General features: G+C 37.6%; 1 long non-coding RNA gene across 1 annotated transcript; it reads right to left on the bottom strand.

Moving 5' to 3' along the window:
* Positions 1 to 55: 55 nt before the first annotated feature.
* LOC110349356 (uncharacterized) lies at positions 56 to 25,786 on the bottom strand. Its single transcript, XR_002395239.2, has 3 exons — positions 25,263 to 25,786; positions 6,201 to 6,287; positions 56 to 2,804 (listed from the first exon to the last, which is right to left on the bottom strand). It is a non-coding gene; the product is annotated as an uncharacterized LOC110349356 (long non-coding RNA).
* Positions 25,787 to 26,047: the final 261 nt, after the last annotated feature.

The raw sequence follows: 26,047 nt of genomic DNA, 5'->3' as shown, positions 1-26,047 counted from the left end.
AATGGACAAAAGAGCAGATATTTCACAAAAGAACACAATATAAACTAATGGCCGATAAGAATATGAAAAAGTGCTCAAAGCTTGGCATCTGTAATCCCAGCACCAGGAGGGTGAGGAACTGGGATGGTGAACTTCGGGCCAGTATGGGCTGTATCTTTAAAAAATGTCATTAGTCATCAGGGATCTACAAATTAACACTGAAATGAGATAACACCATACACCCATGAGAATAGCTAAAGGTAATTTGCTTCAAACTAAAATTTCTAAAATTTTAATTTTTAAAAATTAAAAAGTGATGAAGATGTGTAAAATTCAGACCCCTTGTGCATATTTGTCAGATATAAAATGCTGTAAATTCTCTGGGAATAGATCTGGCATATACTTACCTTATGACCTTGGTTTTTACCCAAGACAAATCAGTACATGTCCACAAAAAGATGTATAAGGATGTTCATACCTGTTTTATTTATAATATCATCAGTAAGAGAATACATGAATAAATTATGGGATAGTCATACAATTGAATATTATTGAGCAAGAAAAAGGAAAGAATCATTTCCACAACATGAATGACTTTAAAACATCATGCCAAGTGAGGAGAACAAAAGGCCATACCCAAAAGAGTAAAGTTATTTATATAAGGTTCTAGAATGCTTGCTGGACATTTAATAATGTTAAGGAATTATTGTTTTTCTCATTTTTTGCATGATATTGGCATTGTGGTTATATTCTTTGAGGAGATCTTAATTTTTAAAGATACATTCTGAAATATAAACACTGGAATTTTTTCCAAGCATGATGGCACATGCATGCCTGTAATCCCAGCACTTGAGAGGCAGAAGGATTACAAATTCAAGGTCAGTCAAGGCTGTGCAGTGACTTCAAGGCCAGCATGAGCTACATAGTGAGACTATGTATCGAAAATAAACAAAATAAAGACAAATATATATTTATTTATTTTATTACCTACATACAGTTGACCTTATAGCTTCCCAGTTTTGTTCTGCTTTTGTAAGTTTGTGAGATATTGATCCTACAAGTGATACCATTATTAAATCCTGGGTCAGAAGTAAAGCCAAAGAGTGACCTTCTTTAATGCAAGAATGTGCAACTTATGGGACATAACTTCAAAGACACTGGGATCAGACAGAAGTTGTTAAATCCACAGTAAATGAGCTACTGAAATTACAGCAAGCACAAAGGATAAAGCGAACAGCCTGTGAGATGGTAAATGCCAGATAGGCACAGAAAGCCAAAGCAGTTCCATACTTTGGACAGTAGAAGTGAGTTAGCAAGCTGGGCATGGTGGTGCACGCCTGTAATTCCAGCACTGGGAGGCTGAGGCAGGAGGATAAACGAGAGTTTGAGGCCAGCCTGGTCTACATAGTGAGTTCAAGGCCAGCCTGAACTATAAAGTGAGACCCTGTCTAAAAAAAAAGTAAGTTAGCAGAAACATAAAATTCAGGCAATTGTCATGATTCCAAAAGTTATTAACCTTTGCCCTATAGACCCTACCTAAAACAAACAGACAAAAAAAGGTAACTTATAGTCATGTATGATTTTTTGTGAGGATTGTATAAAAATGTGTCAGTGCTTTGAACAGTGCCTGACATACAGAAAGCCCCCAACAAATGCTAGATATTACTATGATTATTTTACAAATATTTATCTGCTACTTATTCACCAGTCACTATGCAAGGCACTGGGGATAAAACTATGAAACAAAGTGATAATCTAGATAATTCCTATTCTATCATGCTACATTCCTTTTTTTACAACTGGAGTACAAAAGGCCTTACTGCATTCTAATCATCTGTAATAAGGAGATAATTCGTGTTAATATGTATAAAAAAGAAAATTTTTCTCTAATGCATACTAACATGAAATTTGTGATGCTTGATATAGCCACAGATGTGTGTGGGGGGGGGAGGGGATCTAATGCTTTATTGCTCATTATTTTCACTTTCTCTTTCACACACAGTTGAACTTATTTTATAGCAGCTACTCACATATTAGGCTATTTTCCCCTTCATTAAACATAATTTTCTTTAATTTTTCATTAACATTGCGCAAGCTTCTTTTTCTGAAGATTAAATGGAGCTGTTATATATAACATACAATTAAGATGTTTATCAATATTTTCAAATTACACTTTTATTTTTCCTAATTAAAATTTTATTTTTGCTTGTCTTTTCTTTTTTTCATGAAAGTGACTCATGAAGGAATTTATATAAAGTCACTGCTCTTGAGAACACCAATGTGAAATTAAAAACAAAGAATGTGTTATTGTGTGCCCATCTGTTATTCATATGTACCTCTGGACAGCATTTCTATATTGCTTGATTTTAAAACAAAGTTAACATAGATTATTTTTTATAATTTAAAAAATGAAAAACAAAACAGTTTTGATTGTGTCCCCCCCTTTTTAAAATCAAGACACTGACTTCCTCTAAATTACAGTGGCATACTGAAAGTACTTCCCATGAGTGTTGGTCTTTTACCAACTTTTCCACAAACAGAAAGAATACATGCTATAAAAATATGTAACATAAATTGAAAACTTCATCTCCTGGAAAACCTTGGAATATCTTAAGGTAAAAGCCACAGTCAATACATTAATCTGAAATTTTAAAATAATACTAGCAATCATCTACCCAGAAACTTCACAAATTGTTTAGTGATAATTTAAAAAAAACAAAGGAACCTGATGTGATGACACACACTTGCTATCCAAGCCACTCAGGAAGTTGAGGCAGAAAGATCATAAATGGAAGACCAGCCTGAGGAGCTTAGTGAGATCTTATCTGAAAATGAAAAAATAAAAAAGTAAAAGGTCTAAGAATAGAGCTCAGTGACAGAGAGCCCTTGGGCTTAATCTTTAGCACTACAAGAAAGAAGGAAAGCGGGGGGGGGGGGGGGGGGGGCACAAAACTCACTCCCATGTCTCTAATATCTCTAATGTCTTGGTCTATTCTATTTCTTGTTAGGACTTAATTAAAACATTAGGTCCCTACAGAAAAATCAAATAACAAGATTATCATAGGTTGTTGTCTTTTCGTTTTGTTTGCCGGGCTGGAAATTGAACTCAAGTCTGGCACATGCTAGCAAACACTCTACTCTACCACTGAGCTATACCCCCAGCACCAGGAAAAGATCATTAATTAAAACAAACTTTGTGCTATTTTAAGCAAGTCTTAAGCAAGACTTTTTTTTAGTATACTTTAGAATTTTTCAAGGAAGAAAAAAATGTATTATTGTGAGACAGTTTTGTTTTTTGTTTTTTCCTTGAAGTAGGAGAAGAGGATTTAGGCCCTAGAGGCCATAGAAATAAAGGGCTGGGTTCTAGTTGGCAGTCTTGGGCTTAAGACTCACTGCATGGCTTCATCTTCACCTGCTTCTTTGGGTACCCCCTTTTTGTAGCTCCTTTCTTGTGTGGACATGCACTGCCAGAAATGAGGGATCCCAAGCACTCTCCCTTTCTTTTGGTTCCCAATGGCTCAGATCCAGTCAGATGCACTGGGCTCCACTACAGAAGACATCTCTGCCCAGTATTAGCAGGCTACAAGTTGCACAAGCTTCTTGCTGCTCTATAATTCAGCTATATTACATTAGAAGTAGGGGCCTTGCTGAGTTCACTTCCAGCTAAGGTCAACTTGACGCCCACTAAATTCTTTCACTCTGAATTAACTATTTATTATCTTCAGTAAAGATATGCTAGTGCCTTCCTTCTATAGTCCTGATTGCCATACTTGTTATCAGCAGGTATCTAACCTGCTCCCCTTCTTCCCACTCTTGCAATGAATAAACACTGGATGGCCTTGGTGCCTTTTGTCTTCACTGCCCAGAGCAGCTTGGATCAGCCCAAGACCCAGCTTCTGTTCTCAACTCTCTGTGTCTGTGTCTTTTGTTCTCTCTTTCTTGAGTATGTTGTATTGTCTCATAGGTGATCAAAACCCACAGCCAGGCTCAGTGACATTCACTGTATGTTTATAAAGCATGAGAGTATTCCACAATTGTAGGTCCTAAAAGCATCATTTTCTTAGTTCTCCAATGTTTCCCTATGCCTGCAACACACTGGGATGGGTGGGAGATTTAGTCATTTAGCTGATTATATAAGGGTGAAGGATAGGGCGGGCAGGCTCTACACTCTCTAGGGTCATAAAAAGTCTGAGACATTATATATAATCCAGAAGACTAAAGGGAAAAGACTCTGGTCTTTAGTCCACTTTGATCACTTCTGGGGTGTTAACTGCTTGTGCTCACATGAACATATTCACAGGCAGCCAATTCCACTCCTTTCTTGTCAAGCTCACAATAGTATCTTGTTTTGCAAAATCATGACACTTGGTGTCTGAGATCCCCATCCATCTCACACTGCCTTCACCACACTTCAGGAAAAATGCCCTGAAGTCAGACCAGAAACATTTATCTTCACCTCAAAGAATTGGTCTTCATCTTCTCTCTCTTCTCCTTCTTCCCCTCAACACTTTAAGGACACAGTGACTCACTTCCTTGAGCAGAAAAGGAGGGACAATGCTGACAAGGTTTTCAGTGATCTAGTGCTTAGTCAATCTCTCTCTCTCTCACCTTCACACTGAGCTATATCTCAAGCCCTTGATTTATTTCTTATTTTGAGATAGGGTCTTGCTAAGATACTAAGTTGCCCATGCTGGGCTTGAACGTGCAATCCTCCTGCTTCAATTTCCCAAAGTTCTGGAGTTAGAAGCATGCCCACATGGTGACCTGGAGCTTCTCATGTAAAGGAACTCTCAATTTTATATGTACTATGGTTAATTCTAATTTATTACACTAAATCTCTAAACATGAGTTATTAGAAAACACCAAATCAAAACAAATTAAACATTATTTACTGAATGGAAACATTGAAAATTATGTAATGAAATGTTTGTAATTATTAGTTAAAATCACAAGTCTAACAGATTATTTTAAATGTTATATAAACATCTGACAAACTAAAAAATACCTCACAAAATTATATTTATTACTATGCATAGTACTACCTTTATACTTTAAGGAGTTAAAAAAAGTACCAACTTTAAGATGCGTACCCGTAATCCCAGAATTCTGGGAGGCTAAGATGGGAAGATTGAAAGTTCAAGCTCACCCCGAACAATTTAGTGATTTAGACTTTGTCTCAAAAATTTAAAAACCCAGGGCAAAGGCCCTGGGTTGAATCCCCAGTACTGGAAAAAGCTGTGCTTTGGTTATTTCTATACTAATCTCATTATTATTTCTCATTCTTCTTAGGGGTTACCTCCCTGTGATTACAGAAATATTAACTACCTCTAGGATTACAGTACCAAATGGAAAAAATAAAAAATATCAGTGTAGACTAGCTAAGATTCTGGATGGTCAGCATATTGAGCCTGGTTGTACCTTCCAAACCACGAGCTGCTGATTTCTTTCATACAAGCTAGATTCCTTTTTATTCTTATTTTTGTAGAACAGACACACTCTATATTAGGATAATAAAGAACTTAGGTCTTCTGTGCAGCTCAGATGAGAATCAATATGAACAGCAGGGGATAAATCATGAAATGATAGAGCCAGAGAACATCTTAAAATTAGTCTCTGCTCATTTCATTTTCTAAATGATGAAATGGAAAGAAAAGAGAGCAGAAACTGGCATCATGGAGACTCCAGGAGTCATGATTTTATGACCATGAACAACGAGATGGCAATAAAAGGAAGGCAAGTGTGAGAGGCAAGGTAAACAACAGCTGAAGACTTGCTGATGACTGACTAGGTGAAGGAGAATAGTATAAAGTCTGATTGAAAGACAAGTTTCTCTAACTGGTAACATGCAATGGAGAGCTGGTTTCATCACATACGTCCTGCAGAGCTTGCCTTGTTTCTGCAGGCAGTAAGATTAGTAGAGCCACCGAATGGAGAACGGACTGCCCCTGAGTAGTGTTATCATCTCCCACAGGATTGTTGTCCAGTTAGTTTTTCTTTGTACTATGCAATAATTTTAGATGTTTTAGAAACAGTGCTACTCAAAGTATGATCCGTAGATCAGAACCATCTACAAACTATGTATTATCAATTCACAATAATATAAGTATAGAAATTGAGAGTAAACATTTTGAAATATTAATAATAATTTAACATTGCTGTGACATCCAAGTGCATGATCAGAGTAATCTACAAATATATCAGCTGGCCTTGGTAGCAGTTACCTGTTGTCTTAGCTACTTGGAAGGCTGAGGAAGGAGGATTACTTGAGCCCAGGAGTTAGAAACCAGCCTAGGCAAAATAATGAGTCCCTGTTTCAAGAGAAAACAGATAAATTAGATAGATAGATAGATACATACATACATACATACATACATACATACATACATACACAGCATAATATTGATTGTGAAAGTCAGCTTATATCTTCCTTGAGTCTTACCTAGAACTACAAACTGTAAACTTTTTAAAAAAGAGATCACCTAATGAGAAATCAGGAGTAAAGCTTTGGTAACAATAAGTCTGATCCATAGTTCAGCTCTGTCACTGCCTCTCAATATCTTCTTTCTTAACCTAGGGAAATAATATTACTTGTCTGGCAAAGCATGTGCCCCATAAATAATAGCTATTATTATCAACACAACCCTAAATTTACCTATCAGAAAACCGAGTTCCAAGGGGCTCAAGATCAGGATTGGTCTGTACTTGAACTTGGACAAAAAGACAAAGCTCTTTCCTGTACCCCAAACTTCCTTTTAAACTACCCTATAAGTTTTTGGAGATACCTCAGCACTATGTTTGTTTTGTCTCCTTGGAAAATATGGACAAAAATATATAGTAGGTTAAGTATATGTTCTTATTTTATGCATATGAAGCACTTCTGATTTATATCAGGCCTATACACTAATTAGGGAAATGCAAGAGTGTAGACCTGTCGATGGATGTAGACAGGAGGACTGCAAGTTCAAGTCTAGCTCAGGCAACTTAGTGACTTAGCAAGGACTTGTCTCAAAACTTTTTTTAAAATGTAAAAGGTCGTGGGGCTGGGAATGTAGTTCAGTGTGAAGGCCCTGGATTCAATCCCCAGTATTAATACTACTACTACTACTATAATAATAATAATAATAATAATGCAAAATCATTCTGTAAATTGTTATATTAATAAATGCTTTCCATTATAAACAGAACCAACTCATTCTAGCAAGTTCTTTAACAAGAAAGAATCAATCATGCTCAGAGGCTAATGCTGGTTGGAGTTGTCCCCAAAGTCACCAGGAGATTGTTCATAGAATCCTGAGAACACTGAGCACCAACACTAAAACCAGGAGCTGTGTCTCTGATGCTGGTGATAGCTCTGTGCCTTCTGACCAGACTTATACCCTTGACTAACTGCCCAACTCCCTTTTCTTTGAATCAAAACCTTGCATATCTGCTGCTAGGACAGAATTCGGACTCATGCTGGGTACCTCAGATGCTCAAGAGTCTAAGGAAAGTGAGATTTATACCCTTTAGTGTGCAGAGCTTGGATTCACAACCTGAGAATGAGCGTTCAAAAGATTCCAAGAAGCCAGATATGCCAAACATCTCCTCTGATGCTTATGCAAGTATTCTTTGCAATAATGTCTCATTCATGTTTCCAAACATATTCACTACAAGGAATATGACAAGTCAGATGATTTGCCTTTTAAAAATATGGAAAAAATAAATATTTCTCTTGAATAAAGTAAGAATTTAAAGTTTTTCCTTTTATTATCTTGCCCTCCAATACCCCCAATTATCCCCTTTCTTTCCAATTTCCTTCTTTTTCCCTTGTCTTTCTCTCAAAATTTGTGCTTTGATTATATTTATCAACACTCTGAATAAATGACGAGTACCATGAAATCTGGAGAAAGTAGAGTAAGTTTACCAATCATAATATTCATTTATTCAAAATATTTGTTAGGCACCTACTACCATAAGTACCAGATACAATTCTAGGCACTACAGATTTAACAGCAAAAAAAAAAAAATGATAAAAATTCACATTTCCCTAGTATTTTAAAAGAAAACAAAAGCAACAACTGGTAGTTGATTTCCAAATGATTAGGTGAGGTTCTGTAAGTTTTTAAAAACAATTATGATGTGGGAATATATTAGGAGAAAAAAAGTACAAAAACAGGAAACAAGCTGTAGTTCAGGTCTCATATGGCTTTCACTTCTGTTTGCTACTTAAATGTCCTTATAGCTCTGAGCTTAACTCTCTGTTTTTCTCACTTTTCTGTTTGTGTTACTTTTCATGCAGTTAATGTTTTAAATACTTAAATCTATATCTCTGACTTAGATCTCTCTTCTGAGGTTCAAACCTATACATCGAACAGCCTACCAGAATCTCTTTTTTGGAAGTCTCATGGGTTTTAAAACTTCAGTAAGCCCAAAATCAAACTCAATATTATCTTCCACAAAGGCTTCCCTTATATTTTCTAAGGGAATAATACCATCCACCCAGATGCTCATAACTCTAGAAACTTTGGAATACTGTTCTGTTTAGCCAAATCATAATAACATATCAAGGCCTTCTAAAATCTGTCAGGCACTTTCTACTCCTACAATTTTATCCAAGACCTCAGTTCTTCTCACCCATATCACCACATTACTCACAAGTTGACATCCTGTCTTTCATTTTACCCAAGCCAATACATTAATTATACATTATCAGAATGATCTTTTTAAAAATGCAAATCTGCTTAGGTTACCTAACCTAATGGAGGTTAGGTTACCTCCATTATTCTACTTCTTTTGTATCCTGCGCTCCCAGAATAGTTTACTGTACAGAGCTTGACAAGGTCTTACAGTGCCCCTTCCCTGCCAAGGGGGAGGTCTGCCCTGATTGGGTGCTGGACCTAGAGGGTCCAACTGAAGCAGGGCATTCTACACTGAGGAAGGTGTACATACACACTTTGAACTAACTTTCCCTACCCCAGGTTACCTTCCTCATGTTTATGAAAAGTTACATTTAGAAAGAGAATGAAATTATTTGTTCAGAAATGATAGACATTAGTGCTAATATGATTAAATTAAATCAATAGACATTTTAGTCTTAGAGAAGTTTTTTAAAGTTAGATTGATTTTTTTTTCCTTTTAGTTTTTAATTTTAGTTTTTGGGCCAGGTAGAGTATTGCATGCCTATAATCCCTACTACTCAGGAAAATGAGGCAGGAGGATTGCAAGTTTGAGGCCAGCCTAGGCAACTTAGTGAGAACCTGTCTCAAAAGAAAATATTTTTAAGAGAGACTGAAGAAGTGGCTTGGTGGTAGAGTGCTTGCCTAACATACATAAGCCCTGAGTTCAATCCCTAGATAAATGTAACTTTTTTAGATTGACTAAAGGCAAGTTGTTAGATCTCTACAGGTGTTTAAAAACCTAATCTTATTTTGAATAATGAGATAGTAATCTACTAGAGGTATGCACCTTTAGGAACTTAAGTAGCACCGTGATTTTTGTGATGGCAAATTTTCTTTTCTCACTTCTGTGCTTCCCCTTTTCTCCTTAAGGTTCAAAGCAAATTATCACCACTCTGTGAGTCTTCTACTGAGATAAGTGCCCCACCTCTCTGGCCCTGCTGGAGATGATCCATGATGTGCTGTTTAGTGGGGCTTCTCACAGTATACTCCTGGGTACTGTTTTCCACAGTGCATTATTCTGAGCTATGTAAGTGTTCCCTCTTGAAAGGCAGGAAAGTCATATCTTTGTAAACTCACTGCCACCATCCCCTCCAATGACATCGTCATCCCAGCATAATAAATGGTATGAATGCAACACATTTTGTTGAATTTAAATGGATGCAAACTAGTGTCTTTTAAATATTATGCCTTGAAATATTTGGGGTTTTCATTTGTTATTGCTGAATATATGAAGATGGTTTGTGAAGCCAGTTGTTCTGTGACTTTCTCAAAGATGTAAAAGAAATGTCTGCTTTTGAACTGTTAGAAGGTGGTGATAGTCCAAAGAATAACTTGGATAAGTCCAATGTGGCAAGTAAATGAGTTTACTGGGGTTACATACAGAGCAGTAGACAACTTGTGGCTATGGCATTACTGAAGTTTCCAACCCTGCTTTGCTAAGCACTGGTTTTATAGGCCTCTAAGGTCAACAGCAAAAAGCAGAAACAAAAGACAAGAGTCCTTGGGAAAAGTTCCGGGTACTCCGTTCCCATCCCATTCTTATTGGGAACACTGCCAGTCCTAGTAAGCACTGCCAAGCCTCAGTGGTGGGTGACCTTATTATGCTGCAGTCTGGCGCAAAGCCCCAGCACCTGCTGAGGGCCCAGCAGACAGCTAAAGAGTGGCCCACTACAAAACGGAGTCACTTTGGCTAGAATTCAGGGGACTGTTCTTCCTACACCATTATTATTGCTTTGCATTCAAACCTCCTGCATGTATCTAAAACTTTATTGATTGATTGACTGATTGATGGATTGGCATGGTAGGCAAGCACCACTAAGCTATACCCCCAACCCTAGTGAGAACTTCCTTCCTTTCTTTCCTTCTCTCTTTTCAATGAGATAGGGTCTTGCTATGTGGTCCAGCCTAGCCCTGTACTTTCGATTTCTGCCTTAGCCTCCCAAGTTCTGGGATTACAGGCGTGTATCACCACATCCAGCAGAACATTTTAACATATTAGAGTATAAACTAAATTTAAATATTTCAAGCCGAAGACCCACCAGACACGCCCCCCAGTCACCCGTGGAGCAGCGCAGGTGGAAGCATGTAAGGAGCAGAGAGCCCAGGACTGAGCCCAGCTCTGCCTGGCTGGCTACGCCCACTCGGCGACCCAGGGCTTGTAAGGACGCCCCCCCCCCACCCCGACATGCCCCCCAGCCGCCTGTGGAGCCGCGGGGGAGCCTAGAACAACAGTGCCAGGCCCCCCCCCCACCTCTGGCCTCTTGGCTGTGCAGTTCTACACTACATAGGCACAGGGGGACATAAAGGCCATTGTCCTGAACTGCAGAAGTGAACAAGAGAGAGGGCCTCTCTCAGGCTCGCTGATGATAACTGAAGCCCACTGGAAAAGTGAAGAGAATCTTTGCAGTAAAGGCACACCAGACCACCGTAATTGATAAGTTAGAAGGATCATCACCTCTCATCAGAATTTGGGCTATCTCCAAGGGAAAGGCAGCTGGAACCTGCAATAGAACCTTGCATAGTTCAACCCTGTAGGAGGACAGGGAACTCAACTTGGGACTTGCAGCCAGGTATCTGCCTGAATCTCACAGGTCTGTGACTGGCTTACTGAGACTCATTGACTTATATCTGCACACTGCTGCCCACATTGTCTATTGTGACAGAAGAGACATACCCTGAAGGAGTCCCTTCATTTTTATCTTTTATTTGTTATTTTTCAATATTACCACTATTTTTTTCTCTTATTTTTAATTTTTTTCTTCTTTACTCTTTTAAATTTTTTTATTTTTCTTTTTTCTTTCTTTTTTCTTCTCTCTCTCTCTCTCTCTCTCTCTCTCTCTCTCTCTCTCTCTCTCTCTCTCTCTTTCTCTCACTGTCCCACATTGTTCTTCTTCTCCCTTTGTGTGTTCCTATTCTGGCCCTAATTCATATTTCTTCTTTATTCTTCTTTTCTTCTCTTTCTTTCTCTCACCTGTGTCCTCTAGCCTCACTGCTAACCTTCCACTATCCTTCTACCTACCTATCCCTCCCTCCTCAACTCCTTCTAATGCCCCATTCCGAAGGGTAAAGTTGCCATATTGAAGAGTTTATTCACTATAAACATATGTTGGGTTGGTCCTTGATTTTTATTTAATTCACACAGTTAAAGGTGATAGATTAATAACTACCACAAATTGTCATTTCCTAAGAGGCACTTGATGCTATTGTGTTGCTAAGTGTATCACTTGTGCTAAGGTATTGTGATTGATCTAATCAGTTGTCCTTCCTGGTACAATGAAAATGAGACAGCCTCAGCGCCATTAGAGACTCAAAACCTAAAGGCTAGCTATATCTGGAAGACACCTCTGAGAAGCAATCATTCCATAAGGGTTCTAAATACATCAACAAAGATGCTTACAATAAGCAACTTCAAAGTATTAACCCAGGAACTAATAAAAAGGGCAGTAACAAAAACAAAAATGAGAAGACATTTAAGTAAGGCGACTTCCACCCCACAAAAGGCAAATTCTGGGGGAAACGAGGTGGAAAAGTCCAATAATCAACCACCTGGACACCTGAACTGATAGCACAGGAAGTAACAAAACAGATGACTGAGGCTCTAGAAAAATTCAAAGCAGAAATATTCTCGCAGAAAACTACAGAGATGGTGAGCAGAGTGAAAGACATGATTAGAGGCTCGAGAACAGAAACAGATAAAAAAAATAGATGACCTCAGAAATATGCTGGAAGCCATGAATGCCCAGCATAAGAAAGAAATGGAAACCATGATCGCCCAAGCCCAACATAAGAAAGAAATGGAATCCATGACACAGATTCAAACAGATATTCAGGAAATTAAAAACTCCAATGAAAGCATACAGAACAGATTAAGGGAATCTGAAGACAGAATATCAGATATAAAAGACAGGATTGCAATAAAGGACCATAAAAACAGAGATTTCTTAAAAATAGTGAGGGACCATGAGAAATCAATCCAGCAGCTGCTAGATGATGCAATGAAGAATAACATAAGACTGATAGGAGTCCATGAAAAAACAGGAGAAAGTACAATTGACATAAAAAAACTGTTCACAGACGTAATAATAGAAAACTTCCCAGACAGAGGCGGAGAATTGGACCTACAGATAAGCGAGGCATATAGAACTCCAACTAGCCATGATCAAAAAAATCTACACCTAGACGTATAATAGTCAAGATCCCAGAAACCAAACAGAAGAACAAAATCCTACAGGCAGTTAGAGAAAAGAAACAAATCACCTACAAAGGAAAGCCCATCAGAATCACAACAGACATCTCAACACAAACCCTCAAATCAAGGAGAGCCTGGAGTGAAGTATTTCAAGCCCTAAAAGAAAATAACTTCCAACCTAGACTATTGTATCCTGCAAAATTACCTTTCAAAATCAATGGGGAAATTAGATACTTCTATGACAAAGAACACCTGAGAAATTTCATGAACACCAAACCAGCACTCCAAACAATTCTAAGCACTATCTTAGAAAAAGACAATGAAGATCACAACTCTATGAGACCCAACAGAGGGAAGCCAACATGCAAGGTAAGACACTAAAGGGAAAGGGGGAAAAATATGAAATAAAAGAGCCAACAACTGTAAAACATCATGACAAGGATGAGTCAATATCTATCAATTATAACCACCAATGTTAATGGTCTCAATTCACCAATCAAAAGAAATAGACTGACAGAATGGATTAAGAAGCAAAATCCAGCAATACGCTGCATACAAGAAACACATCTAACTCAAAAGGAAATTCATAGACCAAAAGTAAAAGGATGGAAAACAGTTCTCCACGCGACAAGAACCCAGAAAAAAGCAGGCTTAGCAATCTTATTTGCAGACAAAGTAGATTTCAAACAAAAACTAATTAAGAGAGACAAAGATGGTCACTACATCCTTGTGAAGGGAACAATCCAAGAGGAAGAGATGAAAATCCTAAATATATACGCACCAAATATGAATGCCCCATACTATACAAAACAAATATTAATGGACCTGAAAAACTAAATAAGCACTAATACAATTGTAGTGGGGGACCTCAATACCCCACTACCACAAATAGATCATATAGACAAAAAATTAACAATGAAATTCTAGAACTGAACCAAGCTATTGAACAAATGGACTTAATAGATGTGTATAGAGTGTTCCACCCCACAAAATCAGAATACACATTCTTTTCAGCTGCATATGGGTCATTCTCCAAAATAGACCACATGCTAGCTCATAGGACATGTCTAAGTAAATTTAAAAGAACTGAAGTTATCCCCTGTATATTATTAGACCATAGTGCAATAAAATTGGAGATCAATAACATAAGAAACTGCAAAACTCCCACAAACACATGGAAATTGAAAAACACCCTCCTGAACAACCAATGGGTCAAAGAGGAAATTAAAGAAGAAATTAGACAGTTCCTACAAGTAAATGATAATGCCACTACAACATACAGGAATCTATGGGACAGAATGAAAGCAGTTCTACAAGGGAAATTCATAGCAGTGAATGCCCATATTAGGAAAACAGAGAGTCCTCAGTTAAAGAACGTAATGCAGAACCTCAAGCTCCTAGAAAAAGAAGAGCATAACAAACCCAAAGCTCATACAAGAAAGGAAATTATAAAGATCAGAGCAGAAATCAATGCAATGGAGACTAGGAGAATGATACAAAAAAATAATGAATCAAAGAGTTGGTTTTTTGAAAGAATAAATAAAATTGATAAACCTTTAGCCAACCTTATCAAAAAAAGGAAAGAAAAGGCTCAAATCCATACAATTAAGAATGAAAAAGGTGAAGTCATGACAGACCCAGCAGAAATCCAGAGGATCATCAATTCCTACTTTGAGAACCTGTACTCTAAAAAAATGGAAAACACAGAAGAAATGGACAGATCCCTAGATACATACAAATTGTCAAAGCTAAATGAAGAAACTCTAAACACCCCAATTACAATGAGTGAAATTGAAAATGTAATAAAAAATTTACCAACAAAGAAAACCCCAGGTCCTGATGGGTTCACTGCTGAATTCTACAAGATATTTAAAGAAGAACTATTGCCATTCCTCTTTAAACTCATCAAGGAAATTGAAAGGGAAGCAAGGCTTCCAAATTCATTCCTGGAAGCAAGTGTTACTTTGATTCCAAAACCAGGGAAAGACCCCACCCAAAAAGAGAACTACAGACCAATCTCCCTAATGAACATAGATGCAAAAATCCTCAACAAGATACTAGCAAACAGAACACAGAGGGTCATCAAGAAGATCATACACCCTGACCAAGTTGGATTTATCCCAGGGATGCAAGGATGGTTCAACATTCATAAATCAATAAATGTAATACACTATATTAACAGGTTAAGGACAAAAACTATATGATAATCTCAATAGATGCAGAAAAGGCATGACAATGCCCAACACCCATTCGTGATAAAAATGCTACAGAAAATTGGAATAGGAGGTCTTTATCTTAACCTGATTAAGACTACCTATGAAAAAACAACAGTCAACATCAAACTAAATGGTCAAAAGCTGAAAACTTTCATGCTAAAATCAGGCACAAGACAAGGATGCCCATTATCACCACTCCTGTTCAATATAGTTCTGGAAACATTAGCCACAGCAATTAGAAAAGAGAAAGAAATAAAAGGAATAAAGATAGGAAAGGAAGAAGTTAAACTGTCATTATTTGCTGATGATATGATACTTTACATAGAAAACCCAAAAAACTCAGTCAAAAATCTTCTAGACTGACCTAATTGACAGATTCAGTAGAGTATCTGGATATAAGGTCAACACTCAAAAAACAATAGCCTTCTTATACACAAATAGCAGACTCATTGAGAGAGAAATTTGGGAAACAATTCCTTTTACAATAGCATCCAAAAAAAGAAAAAAGAAATATCTAGGAATCAATGTAACAAAGGAAGCAAGAGACCTCTACACTGAAAACTACAACACTCTGAACAAGGAGATCGAGGAGGATATAAAAAAATGGAAAGACATCCCTTGTTCCTGGGTAGAAAGAACCAATATAGTGAAAATGGCCATACTTCCAAAACTACTATATAGATTTATACAATGCCAATTGAAATTCCAAAAATATACTTCACAGAACTAGAGAAAACAATCCAAAAATTCATTTGAAACCAGAGGAGACCTAGATTAGCAAAAGGAATTCTAGGCAACAGAGACATGGCTGGGGGTATCACAATCCCCAACTTGAAACTATACTACAAAGCTACTGTGATAAAAACAGCATGGTACTCGCAAAGAAACAGACCCGAGGATCAGTGGAATAGATCAGAAGATGCAGAAACAACTCTAGAAATACTCAGCCACCTCATCTTTGACAAAGGAGCCAACCACCTTCATTGGAGGAAAGATAGCCTATTTAATAAATGGTGTTGGAAAAACTAGATTTCAACCTGCCAAAGATTAAAACTAGACCCATACCTATCACCATGCACTAAACTAAGATTCAAGTGGATTAAAGATCTAAATATTAAGCCAGAAACACTAAACTTGCTGGAAGATAAGTTAGGTAGAACTCTTGAAGACATTGGCACAGGAAAAGACTTGATGAACAAAACCTCAGTAGCATGGGAACTTGCACAAAGAATCAACAACTCAGATCTCATCTTACTAAAAAGCTTCTGCACTGCAAGAGAAACCACCAACAGAGCTAAGAGACAACCTACAATGTGGGAAAAAATTTTTAACAGCTGTACCTCAGACAAAGGACTACTATCTAGAATATATAAAGAACTGAAAAAAATCAGATCCCCCAAATTTAAAGACCCAATTCAAAAATGGGCATCTGAAATGAACATACAGTTCTCACACAAAGAAGTAACAGCAGCAAATAAACATACGAAAAAATGTTCAACATTACTGGTCACTGGAGAGATGCAGATGAAAACAGCACTAACATTCCACCTCATCCCAGAAAGATTGTCTGCTATCAAGTAATCCACCAATAACAAATGCTGGCGAGGGTATAGGGAGAAAGGAACCCTTCTCCATTGTTGGTGGGAGTACAGACTGGTGCAACCACTGTGGAAATCAGTATGGCGATACTTCAAAGAACTAGGACCAGAGGTCCCATTTGACCCAGCTATTCCCCTGCTGGGTATCTTCCCAAAAGAATTAAAAGAATCATACCAGAGTGATACATGTGCACCCATGTTTATAGTGGCACAGTTTGTAATAGCTAAAGCTTGGAAACAGCCCAAGTGCCCATCAACTGGAAACTGGATAAAGAAGATGTGTTTTTCTTTTTTTTTTTTTGCAAAACAGAGTACTACTCAGCCATAAAGAAGGAGAAACTAGAGACATTTATAGCTAGCATATTAGGCCATACTCTTAAGTGAAATAAATAGGACATACATGTGTAAATACTGAATAGTATCTCTAGTGTGAGAAACTGAAAGTGTAAACAAGCATTAAAATGATTAAAATGAATAATTGATAATTTGAAATAGGAGGAAAGGGTCCAAAGATGTAGGGGAAGTGGGAGGGGAAAGGAAAGCAGGGAAAGGAAAAATTATGAGAAAAGAAAAAGAAATGGAAACGAAATTTATGTAAATAGGGAAGGGTGAAGGGGGTGAAGGATACACAGGCAATGGGGAAAAAAAGAACTAAGATACATCATGTACATGTACAAGCACCCAATGATAAATGTAAACCTATTGTATACCTAAAATGTACCAATAAAAGAATACAAAATAAATAAATAAATAAATAATATATAAAAATGAAAAATAAAATAAAATAAATGTTTCAAGCCAAGTGCACAGGTGTGTCCCTATCAGCTATTTAGGAGGCGGAGGAACGATAGTGTAAGTTCTAGGTCAGCTTTAGTAATTTAAGGAAATTCACATCTCAAAACACACTCACAAAAATGTAACAACTTTCCAAAGCCAGGTACTTCTAATTCTTAAGAATTTTTAGAAAGTAGTATAGTAAAAGAACTGATGAATCAATATGTTGAAGAGATACCTGCACTTACAGTATATTTATTGCACCACTATTCACAATAGTCAAGATATAAAATCAATCAAAGTGCCAGTGATTATCCAGGTGAATGGATAATAAAGAAGATGTGGTATACATACATAGTAGAATATTACTCAATCATAAAAAGAGTTAAGTTTTTCATTTGCGGCAACATGGATGAGCCTAGAGAACATTATATTAAATGAAATGAGACAAAGAAAGACAAACACTGCATGTTTTTGCTCATGTACAGAAGCTAAATAAATTAATCTTGTAGAAGCAGAGGGTAGAATAGTAATTATTAGAGACTGACAAGTGCGGGGGAGGGGAAGAAAGAGAGATTGGTTATTGGGTACAAAAATACAGTTAGGTAGAATGAATTCTAGTGTTCTATAGCCCAGCCAGATGATTATAGTTAACAATAATTTATTGTATATTTCAGGACAGCTATTAGAGAGGCTTTTTAATGTTTCCAACCCCCCAAAATTTTAATTTGTTTGAGGTGTTGGATGTATTATTTATCCTGATTTTTACTACTGTACATTGTATACATGCACCAAAATATCATACAGTATTCTATACATATGTACAATTATTACCTGTCAAAATATTTTTTAAAACTGTGATGAATAAAAATGAAATATTTTAAGTGTTCACAAAATCCTTTTCATCACCCACGTGTAATTGAACTTATGTATAACATGCAACCATATTTGGCATAATTTTTTTAGGCAAGCAAACAGTCTTTGAATGCAAGACTGATAAGCCATCAACACAGATCCAGCAATCTTTTTTCTAAAAGCCAAGACACACATGAGAAAATTAACCTATATTTAGAAATTTAATATTAAATAGAGGTAAAATACTTTTTATTGCTAGTTTATATTTCTCACATCATGCTGTTTTTCTCTTTCTTCTTGCCTTTATATTCTAGAATCCATCATAGTAATATAAGCTCAGTAAATGTTTAAATAAATGAATATATAAATACATAAGCAAAAGTCACATCATCTGAGAACAACAGTAATATAATAATTTACCTCATTAGAAAATTATGAGTTTCATGTTTTTTTAAAACAGAGGAGCCCTCTAAAAAATAAAATACATTATCTCATTACCTCGCAAGCTTGTTATGATCTGCAACTCAGCATCTTTCCAATAAATATTCTGACTTCTCTTTCAGGTGAGATAAATGTAATTTCTGGGACAACCACAGCATTTCTCTGTATTAATCATTTTTTGAACACAATACATGACATCTGAACATTCTACCACTATTATGTGGCTTTCTCTATTAGAGGCATTGAAAACTCAGAGAGATTTAAAAAAAAATTTTTTTTGTAATTTTTTGAGACAGGGTCATGCTTTGTAGTTCAGGCTGGCCTTAAATTCAGTATGTAGCCCAGGCTGACCTCGAACTCGAAGCAAGCCTTCTACTTCAGCCTCCTGATTGCTGGGATTACGGATATCCTCTACCATGCCTGGGTTAAAAAAATATTTTTGATTTTCTAAAACATGAGATAATGTAAAAGACAAAATATGATTTTTTGGTCATATTAAGTAAAGTTATGATTATTCAGAATATAATTTAGACTGCTGATTCCCGCCCCTCTGCCCTATCATTGCTTCAAGGGGAATTTAGGGGGATGTGATCCTGTTAAGAGGGTAGGACTTACCTTAGAACACAGGGCAGATTAGGTCCTGATGCTGCTTACCAGTGGTGCCCAGTAAATCACTTAATTAAGTTGAGCATTAGTTTGCTCATCAATAAGATTGGATACAAAATAATTCTTATTGTCTCAATCTCACAGAATGGTTTGAATTAAGTGAAGACCCACACACGGAAGAGCAGTAACATTGCTAGAATCTAGACAGTAGCACCAAGTAGTACTAGTGCCTGAAATAGGTGAAATAGGGAGCATAGTTATCTCCGTTTTATCACTGAATGGCTTGACCAGAAACTGGACAGAAAAATACCAAACACTGAACAATAAATAATTCCTAAGTATGGTGGATATTTTGGTCTTGAAGATGACTCAGGTTTGAATTTCTTCACAGATTCTGGCCCTTAGGACAATCTGTGACCTAGTTGGAATGAAAGCATAGCCCAAAGTTAGGAAGTCTTTTGCTTAGCAGGGAATGTTGAGGAAACAGGTCTTTCTGGATGCCAGGAGTGCCCATGGCAACATTCACTTCAAGAGTTAAGAGCTTGGCTCCTATCAACTCAATTTAGCCCTTAATTAGAAAAGGATACATGACTCAGAGGCTGGAAGAGGGTAAATTTTATAAGAACAAATATAAAAACATTAACATAAAAGATGAAAAAATGTCTAGCTACATGCAATTAGTGTGAAGTAGATAATCAAAGAATTTCTAAAGCCAATCCAGGGCCAGGGATTTAGCTCAGTGGTGTTGCCGCATGCCTCAGAAGTGCAAGGTCCTGAGTTCAATCCTCAGTACCCTCCAAAAAAATAAAGTCAATGTGACCCCAGTTTAATAGGAGTATCCCATCATATGCAATTTTTAAAAAACTTAGCATGTGAATGTTTTTCAGACCAGCCTGTGAAGTAAGTCTCCTCTTACTTCATTAGGAAGAGTACAGTTTTATTAATTGGATACTGAAATCGTTATCGAGGGTTGTAGGATTAATCTTATAATTCTGTTCATAAAGTAAGCCTCCATTTACAAGGTAATTTGGAATGAGTTACTTGTGAATATTGCAAAAGCTGAATGGTTCATTTTACCTAAGGAAATGAAAACTGAAACTTTAAGCCAATGCATAGCTAGCTGTACACCATGGAGTTTAATCATGCTTCATGTTTTTGTTTGTTTTGTGTGTGTGTGTGTCTGTGTGTGTGTATTTTAATTTTTGTTTTGAAATGACAGAATTTCTTGCCAAATATACATTTAATTTATGATCACCTATCACCTATTGGGTTAATACTATATTTTAATAATTCCTTGTTTTCTCCCCAATATGTAACATTTTGGTGCTAGCCTTTGTGTTTTTCTTATAAGAGCACATTTTTAGACCCTTAATGAGCCTTTTAAAATATCCTTCTCTTGTATTTGCAATCTCATATAATTATTAGGTCTTGGAGCTAAGAAAACTCTTACGGACCCTGGGTCTACACCATTATTTTACAGAGGAAGAAATTAAGAATCAAGAATCCTAAGTAAGGTGGAGTATAGCTCAGTGGTAGGGTACATTTTAGCATGTGAAGTACCTGAACTTCAAAAATTAAATAACTAACCTTTATTAAGGAATATGTTTTCTACAGAAGGACTTATTTATAAGAAAAAACTGCATATTTGCTATTTACTTACCTTTCCATCTTTATGATCTGTTCTATCTTTATAAATTTTGAAGAAAAAAATCAGATCCTGAACTTTTATTTTGTATTCTTTGACTCTTGGTAAGTTTTAACTTTTTCCTATCTGTTTACTAACTGCATTTCCTGCTACATAAAAATAAAGTACTTCCTTAATCCATCAATTTTTTGGCAGTACTAGGTCTTCATCGCCATCCCTTTCTATTTTTATTTTTATTTTGAGACAGGGGTTGCTAAATTGCACAGGTGGGAGTAGAACTTGTGATTCTCTTTCCTCAGCCTCCCAGAGTCCTGGGATTACAGGCATGGGCTTCAATTCACCTTTATATTGATATAAGATTTTTAAATAACACAAATTTTAAATGCTTAAACAAATGTATCAAAGGTCTGTCATACTAGTGTAAGAAATTCATATACCTCAGTTACAACCTATAGGAAAAACAATACTTGAAACAGTGGTGATATATTATAATAGCTGACCCACTTCCCAGGAGCCTCAAATTACAATTTGCTGAACTGTAAAATACTTCCCTTACTGACATATATTAACATGGAAAAAAACCTGTATCATGTACAATTGTTTACCTTACATTTAGTTATAGAGGAGAGGTTATGAACTCTTTCCTGTGGTCACACTCTTGGGTCTAAATATTAGTCTTCATCAGCTCTCTCTCTCTCTCTCTCTCTCTCTATATATATATATATATATATCTCTCTATATATGTGTGTGTGTGTTGAACATGAGCTATGCACCTAGAACTGAGTTAAGGGCTGTACACAGAGTTTAGAGAAGGCAGTGGAGTAATGATAAACTTTAACTTTTGCTTCATATGTTTTGTTGGTTTTTTTTTTTTTTGAGACAAGGTCTCACTATGTAGCCCAGGTTGGCCTCAAAATCCTAAAGATCCTCCTGCCTCAGCCTCTTGAGTGCTAGGATTACAGGTGTGCACCACTATGCCCAGGTGGTTCAGCTTTTAAAAGGATAAGTTTCTGGCAATATACTACAGAATTTAAAAAAGTAAATGTCCAAGAGAACTAATAAATATTTTCTTTTCAAAGGTGTATTTGAAAAACAAGAAGTGGGTATGGGGTTGTAGTGCCTTGGTAGAGCACTTGCCTAAAGCTCTAGGCCCTGCATTTGATCCTAGCACTGAAAAAAAAAAACTAGGAAAGCAAGAAAAACCACACTGAATAAATAACTCACTTGATTTATTTTTACCATGGCAAGTCACTAAAAGTTAAATGTCATCCTGAGTGTTTGGCTCAGGAATTTAGGCCGCCTAATATTTTTAATAATTATTTATTATAAAGCATAACTTATCAGTATAAATATTTGCTCCTGAGAAGCACACACGGATTATTCTATCACTGACTTATAAAATCCAACTCAATCAGTGAAGTGAATTCTGATTGTGTTTCCATTCTTGCTCCTCCTCCTCCCCCTTCCTCTCTTCTCCTCCTCCCCCTCCTTCTTCTCTCTCTTCTCCTCCCTCACCACCTCTCCCTCCCCTCCCCCTTCTTCCTCCCCCTTCTTCCTGTTCTTTTTCTCCTCCTCGCCCTCTCCTCCCCCTCCCTCTCCCCTTGTAGTGCTACAGATTGAGCCCACTGCCTCCACACTGAGCTACATCCCTGGCCCTTTTAAAAAATTTTTATTTTAAGACAGTTGCCCAGGCTAGGTTTGAATTTGCAATCCTACTGCCTCACCCTCCTAGAGTGTTGGAATTATAGATGTGAGCCACCACACCCAGCTTCCATTCACTTTTTCTTCACCTCTACTATAGCACTAGCAAGCTTTATTCTGTTTCTTTTCTTGTTTACTATTTATTTGTATTATTTATGTCCCGTTAAGTATTTTCTTTCCTACTATACTGAGAACTCCTGTGCAGCAATACTGACCCACTCCATACATGATACACTGTTTAATACTTAGTAGGTCATCAGCAGATGCCTGCAGATTTTAGAAAATAAATGACAGTTAAGTTTAGGTGTCACCTCATGTGGATTAAAGATACCCACATAGCTGGTGAGGTATTTTTCTGGCCATAACTGAGAGGGTCGTTCTAGAAGAGATTGGCATTTGGATCAATGGACTGAATAAAGAAGATCCACTCTCACTCAGTGTGGGTGGCACCACCAGTTAGCTGAGGCCCAGACAGAACATCAGAGCAGAAGAAAGGCAAACTCTCTCCTAGAACTGGGGCACCCCTTTTCTCCTTCACTGGGGCATCAGAACTCCAGGTTCTCCAGCCATTGGACCTAGGATTTGCAGCAGTGCCTGCCTTCCGCCAAGTTTCTCAGAACTTTGGCTTCAGTGTGAGGATTACACTGTTGAGTTCCTTCATTCTCAGGCCTTTGGACATGCACTGAGCCACACTACCGGTCTCCCTGGTTCCTGCCTGCAGTAGCTTATAGTGAGACTTTTCAACCTCTAGGTTGTATGAACCATTTCCCTTAATGAACCCCCTCTTGTATATCTATATCTCCTACTGGCTCTGTCCCTCTGGAGAATCTTGACCAATTCAGCTATCCTCCAAGGTAATAAGGTCATTGCAACACATTATGATAGTAAGCTTGAATGTTACCAGTTCTCTGATATATAGTTCCATATATAGACCATGAAAACATATCTGCCTCTTGAATGTGCACATAAGACAAAAGAACTACATATCAAGAGCTATGAAATTATTTCCCAAGAATTATAGGACTGTAAGCCTTTAAAGAAAATGTTACGTGTATGTCAGGTACAGTAGCAAATTCCCTTAGTCTCCACACCCAGGAGGCTGAGGTGGGAGGATTACTTGAACCCAGGAATGAATGCCCTATGCATGAACTATATATCTTATTCATGGTCAGCCTAGACAACACGATGAGACCTCTCTCAGAAAAGAAAAGAAAATACTAGCTTTGTAAGCAGGCAAATATCTAATAATTTTTCTGAAGCGAGAAATAAAATCACTTTAAAATGAAAATTCAGCATTTTCAGAAATATTGAAAATTACTTTAAAATACGTTCCTTCCTGATACAAATACCAGTAACATAGTTCTCCATTTATATCATCCTTCACTGAGAGTTCACCTAGACTTCACCTAGGTCATTTAAATTTGCTTTGTGAGAAAGATAAGAGTTACTGCTAGTTGGCCAGATAGCAACTATAGCATGTGCTTATATGACAAGCTTTGAGGACCAAATGTAATTCCATGGTGGATTTTATAAAGTATTGCCACTCTGAGGAAATGACATTAAAGCAGATATCTAAATAATAAATATGGGCCAAGTAGGGTGAAGAGTTGGAGGTCGACAAGGCCAGGAAGAGGAGTCAGCTAGCAACCACATATGCTCAGGCCCTGAGGCAGAAAACTGTAATATACCTGACAGAGGATAGATAGAAAGGCACTGAGTGAGTCCCAGAGATAGACAGAGGCAGACAGAGTGGACTCATAGGCTGGGAAAGACTTTGGAATTCCTTTGAATACAGTATTCAAATTCACAGATGATTGGCCGGGAACCTGAAATGCCAATTCACCACCGACCCTAAGACACCCCCAAGACCAACAACTATGCCTAACCATGGAAAAGGGCCACTGGGGTCGGACAGACTGACAGGACAATAAAATAACAATCAAAGTTTTTTAAAAACGGAATGTGCCTAGTCTAAAGCACTAGATATCTTTGGTCACATAATCCAACTTGTATCTTATTGCAACTTACTTTGGGAGAACCTGAGCTAGAGATGACCAGATGCCTCATTAAAAAATCAAAACCAAACCAAATATATATGGTTTCATATGTTTTCTGCGAATCTCAAACCTTTAAATTTTTTATAATCCAACCTTTTAGAAGTGTGTGTGTGTGTGTGTGTGTGTGTGTGTGTGTGTGTCTGCTGTAGATTCGCTGGGCAGTGCCAGATTTGTTATCGCAAACTAGACAGCCACCAACACAGCAGAACACAGGTCATGCTCCTCCCCACTTTTGCTCTTCTATTAGCCTGAAATCTGAACAGCACAGCCATTCTTTTTAGTTAAACTATGAGCAAATAAAAAGTTCACTAGTCAATTAAAGGCAGGAGAAAACTCACGTGCATCTCTACATTGACTACCCCCTTTCAGATGTCAATCAAAACACGAAAACGCGAGCTTCAGAGGAAGTGGAAAGGGGACAGCACCTGTACAGGATGAGATCGAACTATCTACAGAGGCTTAGCGACCACATATGTGGCTTCTGTGGAGGGAGCGATGGAATGCCTAGCTAAAGTGCTCACTTAGCTCACTGAACGTCACTCACCTTAGCTCTTGATTACTGTAATAGATTGAATACTGCTTCCAGTTATTTTCCCTCTCAGAACCTCAGTATAAAACCTTGTTTAGAAAAAGGGTCTGGAGCTGGGGTTGTAGCTCAGAGGTTCAGTGCTTGCCCGGCCTGGGTATGATCGGCAGCATGCGCGCGCATCCACATGCGCATGCGCGCGCACACTAGCGACAAAAGAAACAGAATGGCGTCCTTACAGGTATAATTAGTGAAGATAAAGGTGACTGGAGTAGAATGGGTCCTTAATCCAATATGACCAATGTCTTTATAAGAGGAAGAGCAGAGATACAGATTGGGATACAGAGAAAACTGCCAGTGCAGACTGAGGCAGAGATTAGATTCATGATCACGCCAAGAAACGCTAAGGATTGTCAGCACCACAGAAGGTAGAGAGAGAAGAAAGGTCCTTCCTCCAGCCTGCAGAGAACACAGCCCTGCTGCCACTTCACTACAGGCGTCCAGGCTCCAGACTAGGGAATGCTTCTGCTCTTCTGAGCTCGGCAGTGGGGGGTACTTTGTTGCAGCAGCCCTAGGAAACGGGTACCATTAAGGAGGGTAGGATCCGGGAAAGTGGGATCCCAGAGAATGTATCTGTGATGAAAGAGGAGGCAATAGGATGCTCCAGGTCAGAGAGCAACACTGCATTTTTCAGCAGCTGTCATGGCCTGGTCCACAGTGGGGTTTTTTGTAAACTCATAAATCTTTCAGGTGATGGTATAACAGGATGGGTTGTAAGAAAACGTAAAATTTCCCTTTGTTCT

This window comes from Heterocephalus glaber, unplaced genomic scaffold (genome assembly GCF_053883595.1).
Source record: "Heterocephalus glaber isolate CG9 unplaced genomic scaffold, H.glaber_assembly_v1.0 deba00001504, whole genome shotgun sequence".
Lineage (NCBI taxonomy): Eukaryota > Metazoa > Chordata > Mammalia > Rodentia > Bathyergidae > Heterocephalus > Heterocephalus glaber.
Note: the sequence above shows the minus strand (reverse complement) of the source record. Positions and strands in the feature narration are given on the sequence as shown.